The sequence below is a fragment of the Symphalangus syndactylus genome, chromosome 19, assembly GCF_028878055.3.
Source record: "Symphalangus syndactylus isolate Jambi chromosome 19, NHGRI_mSymSyn1-v2.1_pri, whole genome shotgun sequence".
Lineage (NCBI taxonomy): Eukaryota > Metazoa > Chordata > Mammalia > Primates > Hylobatidae > Symphalangus > Symphalangus syndactylus.
This window is the reverse complement of record NC_072434.2, coordinates 14,968,861-14,985,121: the sequence shown is the minus strand read 5'-3', so window position 1 is coordinate 14,985,121 and position 16,261 is coordinate 14,968,861. Positions and strand designations below refer to the sequence as shown.

The following is a 16,261-nucleotide window of genomic DNA, read 5'->3' as shown; positions in this document are numbered from 1 at the left end:
AACCCATGTCCTATTGTCCTTTACACCTACCATAGCCCAAAACCTACAGAGATTACATGTCACAGAGGTTCTAGCAAGATAGGCTGAATGCCTGCTTTAGGTAGGATAGAAGAAAAGACACAACAAGGGTATGGAGCCCTCATGGAGGCTGTGAACTTTGAGCCATAAAACTAGGGATTTATGCCTAGGATCCACTGCTTACTAACTCAATAATCTCAGTTCAATCCATTTGCAAAATGGATATATAGGCCTGGCTCAGTGGCTCACGCCTGTAATCCCAGCACTTTGGGAGGCCGAGGCGGGAGGATCACGTGAGATCAGGATTTCAAGACCAGCCTGGCTAACATGTCGAAATCCCATCTCTAATAGAAATACAAAAATCAGCTGGGCATGGTGGTGGGTGCCTGCAATCCCAGCTACTCGGGAGGCTGAGGCAGGAGAATTGCTTGAACCTGGGAGGCGGAGGTTGCAGTGAGCTGAGATGGCACCACTGCACTCCAGCCTGGGCATCAAGAATGAAACTCTGTCTCAAAAGAAAAGAAAAAAAATGGAGCTATGAATCCCAACCTCTCAAGTTGCTATGAGAACTAAATGAGAGGAGAAATGTGAAAGTATACTGCATACTGCAATGTGTAAAATTGGACCTTCTGGACCCTATGGTTCCAGAAGTCACCAAAGATAAGATAAGAAGTCACTAAAGCAGAGGGTTGTGGAAGCTCCTCTTCTTCTGGAAAGCAATGCTCATATACTCCAGCCCCATATGCGCTGGATGTAGTGTGCCCAGGAAAAGGCACAAGCCACCTTAGGATGGAAAGGACCTGGTGCATGGCAGATTCTCTGTGAATGAGTTTCCCTTCTGTCTCTATCCATTCCAAAACATTCTCTACGAGAAGCACAAAGAAAAGGGCAAAAAGACAGTCATGAGGACAATCACAAGGACAAGGCATCTTGGGGATCCCTCCCAGCCTCAAGATCCTGAATGATTTCGGACTACATTTTTAACAGGGTGAACCAGCACCACTGCTTAATGCTTCCAGCCATGTTGTGAATCTCTGCTGAGTTAGGGATGAAGTGGGAGACTCTGATGGTGATGACTCTCACTCACATGATCATGCCTGGGGAGGTGGTGGCAGCTGTGGTCTGTGTTACCTTACTCTAAACAGAGGCAGAGCAAAGATAGAGATCTTGTGGTTGACTCAAGGGCCTGGGCTGAGCTATACACAGGGCCCCACAGGACGCCCAGAATAGGGAGGGAAGCATGGTCCAGCAGGCCCACCAGAAGGGAACCCTGACTCCTCCTCCCCTTCTCTTTGAGTTCCTGAGAAGAGATAAAGAGAAAAAAACAAAAGCGAACCTGGGGCTGAGGCAGAAGGATGAGCACACTGGCTAGCATTTCCTGAGTATTCCCTCTACACTAAAAGATGAACACAACTGACCTCATTTAACTTTTGGAGCAACCCTGCAAGGTAAGTATCATCATTCTCATTTTGCAAATGAAGAAACCAAAGCTCAATAAGGCTAACTGATTTACCCAATATCATCCCCTTAGATTATTTGAACCAAGATAGTCTGATGCCAAAGTCCATATTCTTCCCACTACACACACAGCTCCTGTCCAACAGCCCGCCAGTCAGGAGCTACAAATAAAATCCCACACCTCCTACAGCAGGCACTAAATCAGCACGAGGAGAAGCTGGAGGTTGGCAGAGAGAAGATCTTTATCAAGACATTTCAGGAGCTGGAGAAATATCTCCACCCTATTCCCAGCCAAAAGTGTAGTTGTATGTGTAAGATGAGAAACATTTTGGGGTGGGGGAAGGAGGGTGGAATCTCAAGCTAAAATTACCACCCACACCAAAGTAACCCTGAAGGCAAACTGGGGCCTCAAGTATTTTGTTCGATTGTGTATGTGTGTGTATGTGAGTACAGATGGGAGACTGGGAGAGAAGGAGGCAGAAAAGGGATTTTTTTTTCATTCCCAGTGGCAGTTATGAACAACATTTTCCTCCCAAAACTCATGCTTCTCCATCACTTAACTTATTTCATGTTTTCTCCTTTCTGACCTTGTGTAGAGAGCTAGCATGCTTTTGTAGATGAGTAGACTTTGGGGCTAGAAGACCTGGGTTTGCTTTTCAAATCCACTACCTACTGAGTTGTTTAATAATTACATATTATGTGAATAAATGGGAAAATAATTTAATCTCCGTGAGTCTTAGTTTTCTCATCTCAAAAAGTATAGTACCTATGTTGCAGGGCTGTTAGAAAGATCAAATGAAGAGTGCTTAGCACAGTGGTTGGCACGTGGTTGATGCTCCAGAAATGTTGGTTGCCTTGATCAGGGTTTCTCAACCTCAGTACTATCGACATCATGGACCAGATAATTCTTTATTGCGGGGAGGAAGTCCTGTCCATTGTAGGATGTTTAGCAGTATCCCTGGCCTCTACCCACTAGATGCCAATAGCTCTCTGTGCCTAAGACATAGCAATCAAAAGACAACACCAGATACTGCCAAATGTCTGCAAAATCACCTCCAGTTGGAAACCACTAGCTTGATGTAATTAATACAGATATTAGCAACAAGTAATATGTTTGACAGCACATAGCAGGCCCATATGTAATTGTCATTTTTTTTGAATGAGTGAGTAAATAATTGTATGAATGAACACACTAATAATGGGCATTGCTCCGCATCTTCGAACCTTTGGTGGCAGAAGTACAGTCTACTCAGTCCTGGACCCCAGAAGGTTGATGGAATCCTCTGTCGTTGTCTTTCAGTGCAGACTGGCATGTGCTGAGATTTGCAGATGGGGCACTGACAGGTGAGGGAGGCTATGAGCTAAGTGAGGCTAAAGGATTTTTCCCTCTGGAAAAGGGCAGTCCCAAAAGGATTCGGCTGCAGCACTGCTGGCTTGAATTTCTGTGTATGAGATGTGACTGCCTGAATCATTTTTTTTTTTTTTTTTTTTTTTTTGAGACAGAGTCTTGCTCTGTCGCCCAGGCTGGAGTGCAGTGGCGCAATCTCGGCTCACTGCAAGCTCCGCCACCCGGGTTCACGCCATTCTCCTGCCTCAGCCTCTCCGAGTAGCTGGGACTACAGGAGCCCGCCACCACGCCCGGCTAATTTTTTTGTATTTTTTTAGTAGAGACGGGGTTTCACCGTGGTCTCGATCTCCTGATCTCGTGATCCGCCCGCCTTGGCCTCCCAAAGTGCTGGGATTACAAGCGTGAGCCACCGCGCCCAGCTAACTGCCTGAATCATGTGCACTCCCCAAGAACCTTGTTCTTTGCCCATGGCCAGCAACAAACATTGGTAGGAATCCCTGAGGTCCTACCTCACTCGGAAACACAGCACACACCTGCAAGCACCTTTGACTAGCATCAAGAAGGTGCCTCAAAATTGGGGCAGAGAGATGGCTCCTGTCCTAGGATTTCTTCCCCCTCCCCACTTTTCTCATCGCCTTTTCTTCTTTTAAAACATTTACGTAATGTCTTTTACATTAGCTGGTACTATAGATAGGGAGATAACGAATGCAGCCCTTATCCTAAAATCGCAGCGTGTACTGAGGGGAGGGAGAGAGAAAAGAAAAAGGACAATTATAATAGTACATACAATAATAATATTACTGTTTCCTGAGTACACACTCTATTTTGGACACTGATCTATGTGCTTTACATGTATTAACTCATTTACATGTCCCTCACAATGAGCCTGGGAGGCAGAAATTATTATTATTTCCAGTTTGCAAATGAAGAAACAGGCACAGAGAGGTGAGGTTATTGTCACTATGTCACACAGATATTAAGGGAGAGAATCAAGAGTTGAACACAGATACTTTGGCCCCAGGGCCTGGACTCTTGTTAACCACGGTGCTCTCCTGCTCTGACAGCCACATAATTGGGGTGCTATGAAGCACATGGGGGCTTCCTAGAGGAGGTGGTGTATCAGCATGTGGAAGATGAGGAGGTGTTAGCTGGGCAGCGGGCAGGGCGAGGGGTTCCTAGTCTGAGAACACTGCACACAAAGCCCCGAGGTGAGAGCAAGCATGGAGACATGTCAGGGATCCACGAGGCGATTCTTACCCTCCCTGAGTGGACTCCCTCCCTCCCCTTGCCTCATGATGGGATTAAGACCCACCCAGCTGATGGGATTCCTACCTTCTGGCCTGATTTAGTTCTCTCAATACTGATTTGGAGCTACCTCTTCAGCCTCCTCTCTCTGCCAGTGCTGCCTGACTTTGTGTCACAACCAAGACCATGACCCTGACTTTGTGTCTCCCAGGTGTAACCTTCAAGAGTCCACTCTTTTCATGTGCCCTGATCAATTCTCCTGGCCCGGGCCCACTGGCTCCTCTGGCCGACCTCTGGGCCCTGATCTGAATTCTTCCAGGGTTGTCTTGTCCTGCTGCCATGGACACCGGGTTTGGGGATGGTGTGTGTGTGTGTGTGTGTGTGTGTGTCGCGCCCACGCACACACATGGCAGGTGGTGACTGTAGTGCAGGTATGCCTGTTACCCAGGGTACATAACATGTGATGATCAAGCAGACCTAAAATATCATCATCTGCCATTTGAAACTTTTTTTTAAACAACAAAAAAACCATACTCCTAACCCTACTAGAAGAAATAGATAGATGAAATAGATGAAAGTAAGACACTTTGATTGAAGAAGGGTGGAGTTGGGAGTTGGGAGAGGCCACCTAGAGTTCAAAGGCACACTTTTTAAAAACCATTAGACAGGCCGGGTGCGGTGGCTCACGCCTGTAATCCCAGCACTTTGGGAGGCCAAGGCGGGCGGATCACCTGAGGTCAGGAGTTCGAGACCAGCCTGGCCAACATGGAGAAACCCCATCTCTATTAAGAATACAAAAATTAGTCAGGCGTGGTGGTGCATGCCTGTAGTCCCAGCTGCTCAGGAGGCTGAAGCAGGAGAATCGCTTGAACCCAGGAGGTGGAGGGTGCAGTGAGCCGAGATTGCGCCATCGCATTCCAGCCTGGGCAACAAGAGCAAAGCTCCGTCTCAAAAGAAAAAGAAAAAGAAAATAAAAAAACATTAGACAAAGGGTCTTAATATTTTAGGGTCATAGACAACTTTGAGAATCTAATGTAAGCAATGGGCCCGCTACACAAAAAACTAAATATACAAATGTTTGTAAAACATTTTTCTGGTAGATCACAGACCCCCTGAATCCTGGAACATAGATGAAAAAAGCTGTGCATCCAACTACTGCAATATCCTCTTCTTACTGATTTTGTAAGGGAGGGTCATAAGGTTTTGGCTGCTGAAGCACAGTGAATGATGAAACCCAGACAGTCTTGGCATTGCTTCATTTGCTCAAAGACAGCAGAGGCCCAGGGTTTGGAAAGCACAACCCTTTTTGTGCTCACATTTCCATGACAAGGGCATTTCTGTTAACATTACTCCCTCATAGCCCTAGGGCCCCTTGGTGCCAGAGATGATTTGTGCCTCAGTTTCCATACTTGTGTAATGCAACTTAGCTCACACATCTAGGCAATGATTAGTGTGGACAAAGGATGGACATCCAGGTTCTAATCTCAGTGTCATTACGGAGTGATAGTGACAAATCACTTGACCACTCTGGCCAGTTTCTTCACCCATAATATCACAGCCCATGGGGCTACTAGGATTACAAGATGAGATCAAAATGGGCAATATATAGAAATTTCTGAAAGCTCTTTATATAACTGAAACCAATGAATAAGTTTAAGGGTGTTGTTATTATCTTAGCATTTAAGAGACTGACAAGGAGATTCATACCAAGAGAGTTGCTCTCAGGCCTTGGAACCAGGGAGGATAATAAAGATCTCTTTCACTTAGAAAAGGCAAATTGATGCCCAAAATATAAAAAATTTGTCTGGGCTGGGCACAGTGGCTCACACCTGTAATCCCAGCACTTTAGGAGGCTGAGGCAGGAGGACTGCTGAAGCACAAGACATTGAGGCTGTAGTGAGCTATGATTGCACAATTGTACTGCAGCCGGGGTGACAGAGTGGGACATGTCTCTAGAAAATTTTTTTAAATGTAAAATAAATAACTAAAAATTTTATTTAAAAACTGTTTTTTAAATTTTTAAATAAAAAACACTTGTCCAGGATCATTCACCTATGAGTCCTGGGGGTGGGAACTTAGGGGGGGTTCACAGCTTAGGGCGCATAGCTCTGGACAATCCAGCAATGGTTTGTAATCCTGGAGTCATTTACTCCATCTTTTTAGGCCTATCCCTCAGCAAAGGAAAGAGACTGTGAGAACAGCCTCTTGCACAGTTCCCCTGGTACTTTGTGCTCAGGTTGGGAGCCCCTGTCTGCTACCGGATGCAAATCAATTTCCACGTTCACAATGATGGGAAAACTAGAAGGCTCTTCATAAGGTCTGCCTGCTGTTAATGAGCTGACCTGGGGGAAAAGGCCGAGTGAAAATGAACAATCACTACCTAGAGTCACCGGAGTGCTCCATGCAGCCCGCCCGATGTATGTGTTTTATGCAGTGCTTAGGCTGCCGGTGCCTGAGGCCTGAAGGCAGGTTTATGAGATTAAAGCCCAGTGCCCAATAAATAATTTAGCAGCTTACTGCAAAAAAAAAAAAAAAACAAAAAAAAAAACACGCAGTATAATAGCTACTATCTCCAGCAGTCTGATGTGTACATACATTTTAAATGCACACCACTTTCATCTACATGTCTCCATTTGATGTGGAGTCCAAAACCAAATAAGGAAAAGAAAAAGAACACCATTACCTCCATCCTATCTATACATCCTGCCACCAAGATGGGGCAGATGAGAAACAAAACCCCGCCATGCACTAACTATTCAGGGCTTTGCTGCTGTCCTTCTCCACCTCCCAGTCCCTCCATCTCCTTCTTCGCTTTCGATTGCTGTTTCGTGTGTGTAGGAAGAATCATAAATCTCCACTGTTCTAGTACTCATTCAGAATTTGGTTTTCTTTTCCCAAGGGCACCTTTTCTGGAGCAAAGCTGGCTCAAAGTGCTGTTTCCTGCAGTGTCCTATGTGACTTGCTTGTGGGTACAGCTCAAAAGGTGGTATAAATAAATATCACCACCATGGCCACCAGAGTCCATGCTGAAGTTTTAATAAGCCAGAAGTAGTGGTGATGGACTGGTAAGACTCAAGCTTGGCAACAAGGGAGCAGAAGAGCATTGGAGAGTGGAGCAGGAAGAGGTAGGGGTGGGTGTCACAAGAAGAGTGAGTGGGAGAAGGCAAAGAAACTTCCAAGAAGTTGCTCCAAGATCTAGAAGCATCTGTGGGAGGTGAGTGGCATGTAGTAATCTAGGTAGCAGCATGAGCTAGCAGGAGACAATGATGCCAAAGTGAACCTTCTCCTTCTGATTGGAAAGTTGACAGGTTCTGATCACATTAAGGGATGCATGGCTTCGCTGGGGGAGACAGGCATGAGGGAGAGTGGTAAGATTTCCCTCTAGCTTTTGTGGAGATCCGGGAGGGTGGCAACCACTTTGGCCCCAGTCTCTTGACTCTCCTGTGAGTAGGGGAGACCCACAGACCCACCAGGCACTGTGCTTGTACAAGACTCCACCAAGCTTATCCCACCCCCTGCTTTTTGCACCTCCATGGCCTTGGCTGCATTCACTGCCAGTGGCTGTGGTTTATCTCCCGTTGTTTATGGCCTGGGACAGGCTGCCTACAAATAGCTCCCCAAAGATGGGGAGATTCAGGCATCTGCCATTCTGTGAAGCTTTTTCCAGAAATGAAAAGGACAGTCATAAAATTTTTTTGGGGGGGTTTGGGTGTGGGTAACATGCATCATAAAAAGTGTAATGGACTAATGCTAATACACAGACTGGCTGCAGCCCAGGGGTGTCTGCTGAGCTCAGACGTAAATACTGGGGAGGCACCAAGGAGACAGATTTTTTATTTCTTTGATTTGATGGTGGGGGGAGGTTGGGCATATTTTTTCCTTCATTTCTCTGTCTATGACCATTTCTCTGGGGATACCACCAATCTGTCTGAGACTGAAATTACCCAACATTTTACAGCTTCAAGAGGGGCAGCCATTAGACTACTGGAAAGACTGAAGGTACAAGGGAGGTGGTGGGTACATTATATGGCCTCATGGAGGAGTCCAATTTTGGGGTTTGGTTGTGCCATACAAGATCTTGCTAGTGACAAGATAACTGAAGGGGGCGAGTATAGTTATGTTGGGCATGTGACTGAATGCATCTACGAGTAACCATGAACTTGCCCAATACCAGGCACATTTCCAATATTGAAGGAACTGATTAATGTTTTCTATTTAGTAGGAACCAAAACAACGCCAACACCAACAATCACCCAACAGGAATCCCATCCCTGCCCAGCTTCAGGAATGAAAAGTAAAATACCTGTTTGGTAATTAATAAAAAGTTCACTTACTTGAGGACTCAACCAAACACACTGTTTCCTAGGGTTTTATGTTAAAAAACAAAAAACAAAAAAAACCCATGTTCTCTGCTAATATTGACCATTAGCCAATTACTTTCTAGCCACACACTTGCCTTTAAGCGTGCACTTACACAGAGTGGGTAAATGTACAGTATATTTGTAGGGCAGGCAATAGAAGTGAATGCAAATCCTGTGTTCAAGTAGCCTTGGTTTTGGGTGGTGCTGAGATGCTCTTGCTCCTTTCTCCCTATCATGGAGGTGCCGAACACCCGTGAGTTTGTGGTAGGGTCTTGAGAACTGAATTGGAGATGGACTCAGTCTACCTAAGACCCTGGGTTAACTGAGAAGAAAGAGAAACAGTAGAAACCATGGCAGTGGGGGCAAGAAGCTCTTGTTCACCCTTGCAGTGGGTGGGGAGAAAAAGACTGAAGGCATTTGGAATTCAGATTCCATTGCACCATTTGCTTTGGAGAAATTAATTTTATCTGTGTTGTCCCTGAGAACGGGTGGAAAATAAAGTGGTATTCAGAAGAATGGGTGGCAAGGGTCGGGGTAGATGTTAGAAAAGAAAGCTATCTCTTTTGTCCTCTGTATCTGGGTATATGTGAGGAGAAAGAAAAAGGGGAAGGCAGGGAATCTTATTAGGTGTACTAGACCTGTGCTAAGAGATTTAGATGCTTATTGAACCTTATTATAATCCTTCTGAAGTAGGTATTATTATGACCTTTTTAAAGACAAGAACTCTCAACTCTGAATTGCTGAAAGGTTAAATAATTGGGCCAAGGTCACGTACTTAGTAAATAGTAGAGTTAGGACTTGAACTCAAACCATTGTCTTCTCTCAATGATATAAAACAATGAAAGAAAAAAATCAATAAGTGATGGTTTAGAAGAAAAATTATTTTCAGTCTGAAGATCAAAAGAGCAGGGACTAATGCATCCCTTGTGCCAACTGGTACAAATTATTATCCTAAGTGATAATGGGAGGTCACCACATGTGCTATTGTTGGAAAAGGGTTAGATAACCCTTGTGCATGATGACACGTGATTACTCAGGCTGAGGGTGAATGGGGCACTGACAGTCACCGAAGCTGAACTGGGGGCTAATTGCGGGAAGAGACTGGGTTTCCCAGTGACTAAATATGCTGCAAATTTACCTGGAAAATAATCTCAACATGAAAGAGAGCTAACCCTTGTGTGTGAAGTTAACAGGTTGTCCGTGGCCCAGGAAGCTCTCTGGATGGGGACCCTTGGAATCAGTTGTCAGTAGGGGTCTTGCCCAATCATCCACCTAGAAATGAGGCCCAACTGGGCCCATCAGTAGGAGTTTGGCTCAGCCTCTTTCAAATAAGCTTAGGGTATGAGGAAAATTCCTCTTCCCTTAGTTGGCTAGTGTCTTAGCCTAAACTGACTCCCATTAGGTTAGACATAAAGCAGAACTTCCTGGCTACGAGCTCTCTGAAGCTTGACCATGAGCGACCAACATTGGCTCTGGCATATCCTTTCCTAAAGACTTTAAAGAGCAGCAGAGACACCTAATTGCTGCCCACAGCACTGGGTAGGAAAGAACCCTCCCTCCAGCCTCACCTTTGCTTGCTGGTATTTCGGTAAAAGGCCGCCCAATACAAATATAGAATGTATAATTTTCACATCATTCTTGGCAAATCCCAGGTGTGCCCCATTAGCAGAGTTCCAAGGATGCCATTTTCTATCAAGAAAAAGACACGCCACATCGGAGTGCTTAGCTCAGGGCCCTATTAATAGCAATCCTAATTATATGGCTGCAAATTTAATTCATAGCAATGATTAGTGTCAGAATCAAAGGCATCAGGCATCAATATTGATGGAATTGCATAAGCCCCATAAACAGAGAACAAGCATTTGGGCCCATCCCCCTAGCAGTGGTCTGCTGTTAACTATTGCATTAATGTCTCTTCCAATTTTGCCAGATCAAAATGACTCCATTTCTCAGTGTTCTCCTCCTCCCCACTGAAACCTTTGCCTGGCCAGCTCTGAATGGGTATGACTGGCACACAAAAGATCCCAGACAATGTCTTTGAAGAAGAGCCCGGGGGCTCCGAGGGATGCATGGTGATGGGCCCTGGCCCCACGCTTTACCCAGCAGCTTTTGGCCTTGTCGGCAACACTCCTTTGTCTCTCCTTCAGAAAGCTCACGGCAAACAATGATGCCTGGAGAAAGGGGAGTCAGCTGGGGACTGTGTGTGGCACAAAAGGCTGCCACCCCGTGCATTGTGACCCAGGCTGAGAGGGATGGGGAGGTGGAGGAGGAGGCCTGAGAGGGACACAAGCAAGACAGCGTGTGCCAGAGATGGCAGCTGCCATGTCCCAAGTTTCCAGGGCACCTTCACTCAAAAGAGTGCAAAGAGGTAGCCCTTCCCCTCTTCTCTCGTGCATCTTCTTGCAGCTCTCCATCAGGCAAGTGGTAGGCTACACGTGGACAAATGTAAGCGCAGAGAAGTTCAATTGAATGCTAAAAAGCTAGTGGTTAAAAGCACAGGTCTGGAGTCAGAGAGCTCTGGATTCAAATCCCAGCTCTCCAATTAGTAGCAGTCTGACTCTGCCAAGTTATTTAGTTTTGTTGAGCCTCAGCTTGTTATATGTAAAATGGAAATAAGACCAATGATTTTTACAATTTGCAAGGGTTGATGAGGCTTAACCGAAACAAAACACTTAGCCCAGGGCTTAGCATATAGTAAGTGCTTAATTTATAGTGGGTCTTTTATGCCTATCCCCATCCAAAAATGTGGCATTCCTTGAGAGAGGACTAACATGTAAGACTTGAGGGTCCCAATTCAGTGTTCTTCTGATTTGTCAGAACTTCTTAGTCCTGAGGCCAGAAGTGAATTAGGCCTCCCTTCTGGGCAAGTTCTGGTAAGATCCCTGAGACATGTGAAGTGAGGGTTCAGGGATGCTGGTCACCCTAGATCAAGGTTGTATGGTCAGGCCTGGTACAGGAAGCTCAGCTAGACTCTTGCTCCAGGGAAAAAAAATCCCTAGATCAATTTTCGCTCTGCATAGGAAATGCCTGCATGCTAGAGAAGCCGAGGTCAGTCTGATGTTTTGTGCTGAAAGAATGTTCTTTAGGCCGGGCGCAGTGGCTCACGCCTGTAATCCCAGCACTTTGGGGGGCGAAGGTGGGTGGATCACAAGGTCAGGAGATCGAGACCATCCTGGCCAACATGTTGAAACCCCGTCTCTACTAAAAATACAAAAATTAACTGGGCGTGGTGGCATGAGCCTGTAATCCCAGCTACTTGGGAGGCTGAGGCAGGAGAATCGCTTGAACTAGGGAGTTGGAGGTTGCAGTGAGCTGAGATCACGCCACTGCACTCCAGCCTGGTGACAGAGTGAGACTTTGTCTCAAAAAGAAAAAAGAAAAAAAAAGTCCTTTAAAATGATATAGCGAAGGGCCCCAAAATTGGAATTCAAAAACCTGGGTTCTAGTCTTGCCTCTGTGGGTAAGAACCTGGGTGAGTTTCAGCAGATCACCCCACCTTTCTAAGCCTCAGCTATCTCATTCATAAAATAGAACAATACACATCTTACTTGTCCAAAGTCAGTAGACCAGATCAGTTTTCTGAGGTCCCCTCCAGCTACTAAATCTATGATATACATTTAAGGGAAGACTCTTGATCTTGCTTGATAGTGTCAATCTTATCCCCTGGGGGCCTTAACCCCAATTCCCCAGCCTCTTCCCCTGAATTGTCAAGCATGGGAATTCCAGATTTGTTATTAAAGCCTGTTGATGCCATTTCTCCTTCCAGATTAGCTGGGGGCACTCAGCCTTTGCCATAGAAACCAGAACACAGGGTAGGACGGGGATGGCTGATTGGGACAATCCAATGGCACCAGCTCCTGACCTTCTTTCGGGCCTTGGAGCCTAGAAAGGCTTTCTGGAGGCTGAGGCCAGGAGAAGGGTAGAATCACAGGAAGAGACTCAGAAGGCCAGAGCTCCAGATTCATTTTCACCACATTGATCTCCATGTATTTCCTGCTTCCCTGGACAGAGGGGCACATGCTAGCAAGAAGGAAAGAGACATTAAAGTAGCCATAAGCTCTTAACTTGATCATCTTGGGCTACACAAATGAGTTAGGTATATGCTGAGCCCATCTCCACCCTGAAGTATTTGTCATTTTTGTTCCAATTTCCACATCTTCCCTAGATTTACAACTTGACCCCAAGTAAGTCCATAATCTGAATTTCAGAATCACCATCTGCAACACAGCAGTGAAATATCCCAATCCTTCTTTTTTTTTTTTTGGGAGATGGAGTCTTGCTCTGTGGCCTAGGCTGGTGTGCAGTGGTGCAATCTCGGCTCCCTGCAACCTCCGTCTCCCGGGTTCAAGTGATTCTCCTGCCTCCTGCCTCAGCCTCCTTAGTAGCTGGGATTGCAGGCACCCGCCACCAGGCCCAGCTAATTTTTTTTTGTATTTTTAGTAGAGATGGGGTTTCCCCATGTTGGCCAGGCTGGTCTTGAACTCCTGACCTCAGGCAATCTGCCTGCCTCGGCCTCCCAAAGTGCTGGGATTACAGGTGTGAGCCACCACGCCTGGCCTCCAATCCTTCTTGATCATTCGAAAATTATATGGGATTAATGAACTAATAGAATCAAAGAGAATTTGGGACTGTGGCAGAAAAACATGGTAATAGTACAGGAGTGGTAGTAGTAATACCAGTAGGAGGAGTCACTCTAGCAGCAACAGAGGTGGTAGCAGCAATGACTGCCATTTATTAAGCATCTACTATGTCAAGATCTGTGTTAGGTATTATATATCCTCCATGTCTGATAGGCATAGCAATCTTGCCAGGCAGGCATGGGATGAGTAAACTGAGGTCCCCTCAGATCACACAATTCATCCGAGGCAGAGTTGTGCAGCACAGGATATTGTGGTTGGTGTGGAGACATGCAAAGGGGGAGAATGGGCCTGTTTGAGTTAATTCTGCAAAGCTACAACAGGGCAACTGACACTTCCTTCAGCCCCACCCTGGGGAGGGGGTCAGTACATATTGTTTGGTGATATGAGACTGGGAAACCTCTCACTGGTGACTAATGCAACTGGATGCCAAAGTCCAGCAGGATTAGATTAGTTTGGCTCAGCTGGTCCTGTCTTCTAAGTATTTTTTCCCATGACTCAGGGCTGGGAGTAGGGGACAGGATTCTCTTCCTCCATCTGACCTTGCAAACATGTCACTGAAAAGGAGCCTGATCTGACGGCTTCACTACCCCAGGGAGCCAGGGAAGATGTGGGGTTTTGGGGAAGCCTCAAAGATATCAGTAATAATAGAAAGTACTTTCATGCCAAGCACTATATTAAGCACTTTTTACACATGATTTTATTTAATCCTTACAACAAACATGCAAAGTGTTTATTACTACCCCACTCCACAAGAAAAAAAAATCAAAGTTCACAAGTTAAGTCACAATTGTAGTAATATTTAAGTGCACATATGCCCATGTGCCCAAGCTCTGCACTCCATCCCTTCCATGAATTATTTCTTTATGATCTATTTTTTCCTTAGCACTTATCACCCACTAAACATAATATATATTGTGACTATTTAGTTTGTCTGACTTCCCACATTAAGATAATTTCCATCCGGGCAAGAATTTTTTTTTTTTCTTTTTGAGATGGAGTCTCTCTCTGTTCCCCAGCCTGGAGTGCAGTGGTGCAATCTCGGCTCACTGCAACCTCTGCCTCCTAGGTTCGAGCAATTCCCCCACCTCGGCCTCCTGAGTAGCTGGGATTACAGGCACATGCCACCATGCCCAGCTAATTTTTGTATTTTTAGTAGGGATAGGGTTTCACCATGTTGGCCAGGCTGGTCTTGAACTCCTGACCTTAAGTGATCAGCCCGCCTCGGCCTCCCAAAGTGCTAGGATTACAGGTGTGAGCCACCACACCTGGCCAGGGCAGCCGTTTTTGACAGTTTTATTTTCTACTGCTTTATACCAAGCTCCTGGCACATAGTACATATTCAATAAGTATCAGTTCAATAATGAATTATGTCATTTAATCCTTATTGTAATCTTATGATGCAGGTACCAGAACTGTCCTCATTTTACATTGAGGAAATTAAAGCTCAGAGGTCACACAGCTAGTAGGATAGAGTCAGGACTGCATCTCTCCAAAGCCCCTATACTCTTTGTTATGCAAATTGGTCCCTACTTGAAGGCAGGAGAGTGGACCAGGTGGTCTTTGTAAGTCCCTTCCGACTCAGAGATCTAGGTCCATGTACCAAATCCACAGACAGGCAAGGCTTAATGGCGTAAAAGGGTCTGTATTTTCCTAAAGATAAGACCTCTGTAAACACCAGCACCTTGGCCTCTTGAAAATTTTGCATAGCCTATTTAGGTCACCTGGATTCTGTGAGCTTGAATCATTACGCCCATCCCCCCTGTCCCCAAAACACAGTTCTCTGTGTTTCACCTGCTCTGCAATAAAGCCCTGAGCTGCAGGAGCTCAGTGTTAAGACTGCAAAACAGCCAGCTGAATACACAGCCTGATGCCTCGTACAAGAATTGTCCAAGATTGAAGTATATTAGAAACTACACAAAAAGTACAAAAAATAAATGAGTCTTCAGTTTCTCCCATTTCAGAATGACTCTGGGAGATCAGGACCTGCTTCCCTGGGGTCTTCTGGGGCTCTGGATAGAGCCGAGATCCCCTGTCTACACCTGCCACGGTCAAGCAAGGAGATGTGCTGGCCGGAGTGTGTGTGTCGAGGCGGGTGGGAGTGGGGCATTCTGTAAATATGCCCCTTTCTTGTGCCAACCAAATGCAGCCTTTCCCAGCTTTCAGAAGACCAGTTCTGGGGACCCAAGAGGCCTATAAAACAACAAAACAAACAGCGAGCTTGGCGGCGGGAGCCCGGGCAGGGAGCCAAACTCATTACTAGGGATGTGGTGGTGAGCTCCCTGAACCACCACCCCACCCCTTCCATGCAGGCCCTGGGGAAGGGGAGAGGGTCTCTACTCTCCATCACCCCAGTGTCCAGCATTGCTGAGACTCCTGGGAGAGTTAGGGTATCAGGGTATCGGATGGGCGGTCTCAGGTCCCAGGAGAGCCACTAAGTCTCTTAGATGTGGACCTGCAGCTCCGGCTGTTTACTCAATCAAGGGTTCATACTGAGAGACAAGTGAATCATTTCCACTCAGAGGAATTAGTGGCTATTGTTTAGTGGGGCTGGCACAGAGAGAAAGGCATGTTTCTCAGCTTTTCATCCAACTTGGCCTTCCGTCCGCCAAGGCAACTCCACCCCACGAGAGGAGCCAAGTAACAGGTTAGTGTGTTTGGGGAGAAAGTCTAAATGCCAATGTCAATATTGGCATTGGAGGGTGGGGGTGAGCATACAACCTTGGGCAAGACATTTAGTATAGCTACGGCTCAGTTTCCTACACTGTAAAATGGGGTAAAGATGCAGGGGTGATGAGCACCCTCAGTTGAAGTATTTGAGGAAGATGAAAAGAACCACGGAAACGTATCTCGTAAACAGTCAGTGTTATCAAATAACTGAGTAATAACCCCAGGGCTGAGGAGAGTTAATACTTTGGTGCTCCTGATGGATTCTTTCCAATGCCTAAGCTGCTACTGCAAGAAGCTCACAGTTTTCCTGGCTTTGCTTAGTAAATCGTTTGTGCGATTACAAAGAGAAGAATAGAATTGGGACGTCAGGGCTTCCTGTGGGCTGGGGACTGGAGACCTTGGGTTGGTATGTCCCTTAGGGAAAGGCAGAAAGAATTTTCCTTTAAGAATTTCACAGGCATTTCAGCGGCCACCATTAGCTAATGGGAAAGAAGGTAGTGCCAGAATAGGTCGGGGCCCTCCCC

General features: G+C 46.0%; 1 protein-coding gene and 1 long non-coding RNA gene across 4 annotated transcripts in view; one reads left to right on the top strand and one right to left on the bottom strand.

Annotated features, from left to right (window-relative positions):
- Window positions 1-16,261, bottom strand: part of PLXNA2 (plexin A2) — a 216,805-nt gene that overhangs the window by 161,319 nt on the left and 39,225 nt on the right. The window lies entirely within an intron of this gene.
- LOC134731950 (uncharacterized) overlaps window positions 722-16,261 on the top strand; it is a 37,858-nt gene continuing 22,318 nt past the window's right edge. Inside the window, exon 1 of one of the 3 annotated variants that reach the window (XR_010114694.1) lies at window positions 722-1,466. This is a non-coding gene — a long non-coding RNA (uncharacterized lncRNA). The remainder of the gene's footprint in view (window positions 1,467-16,261) is intronic. The other 2 variants (XR_010114692.1, XR_010114693.1) reach the window with 2 other exon arrangements.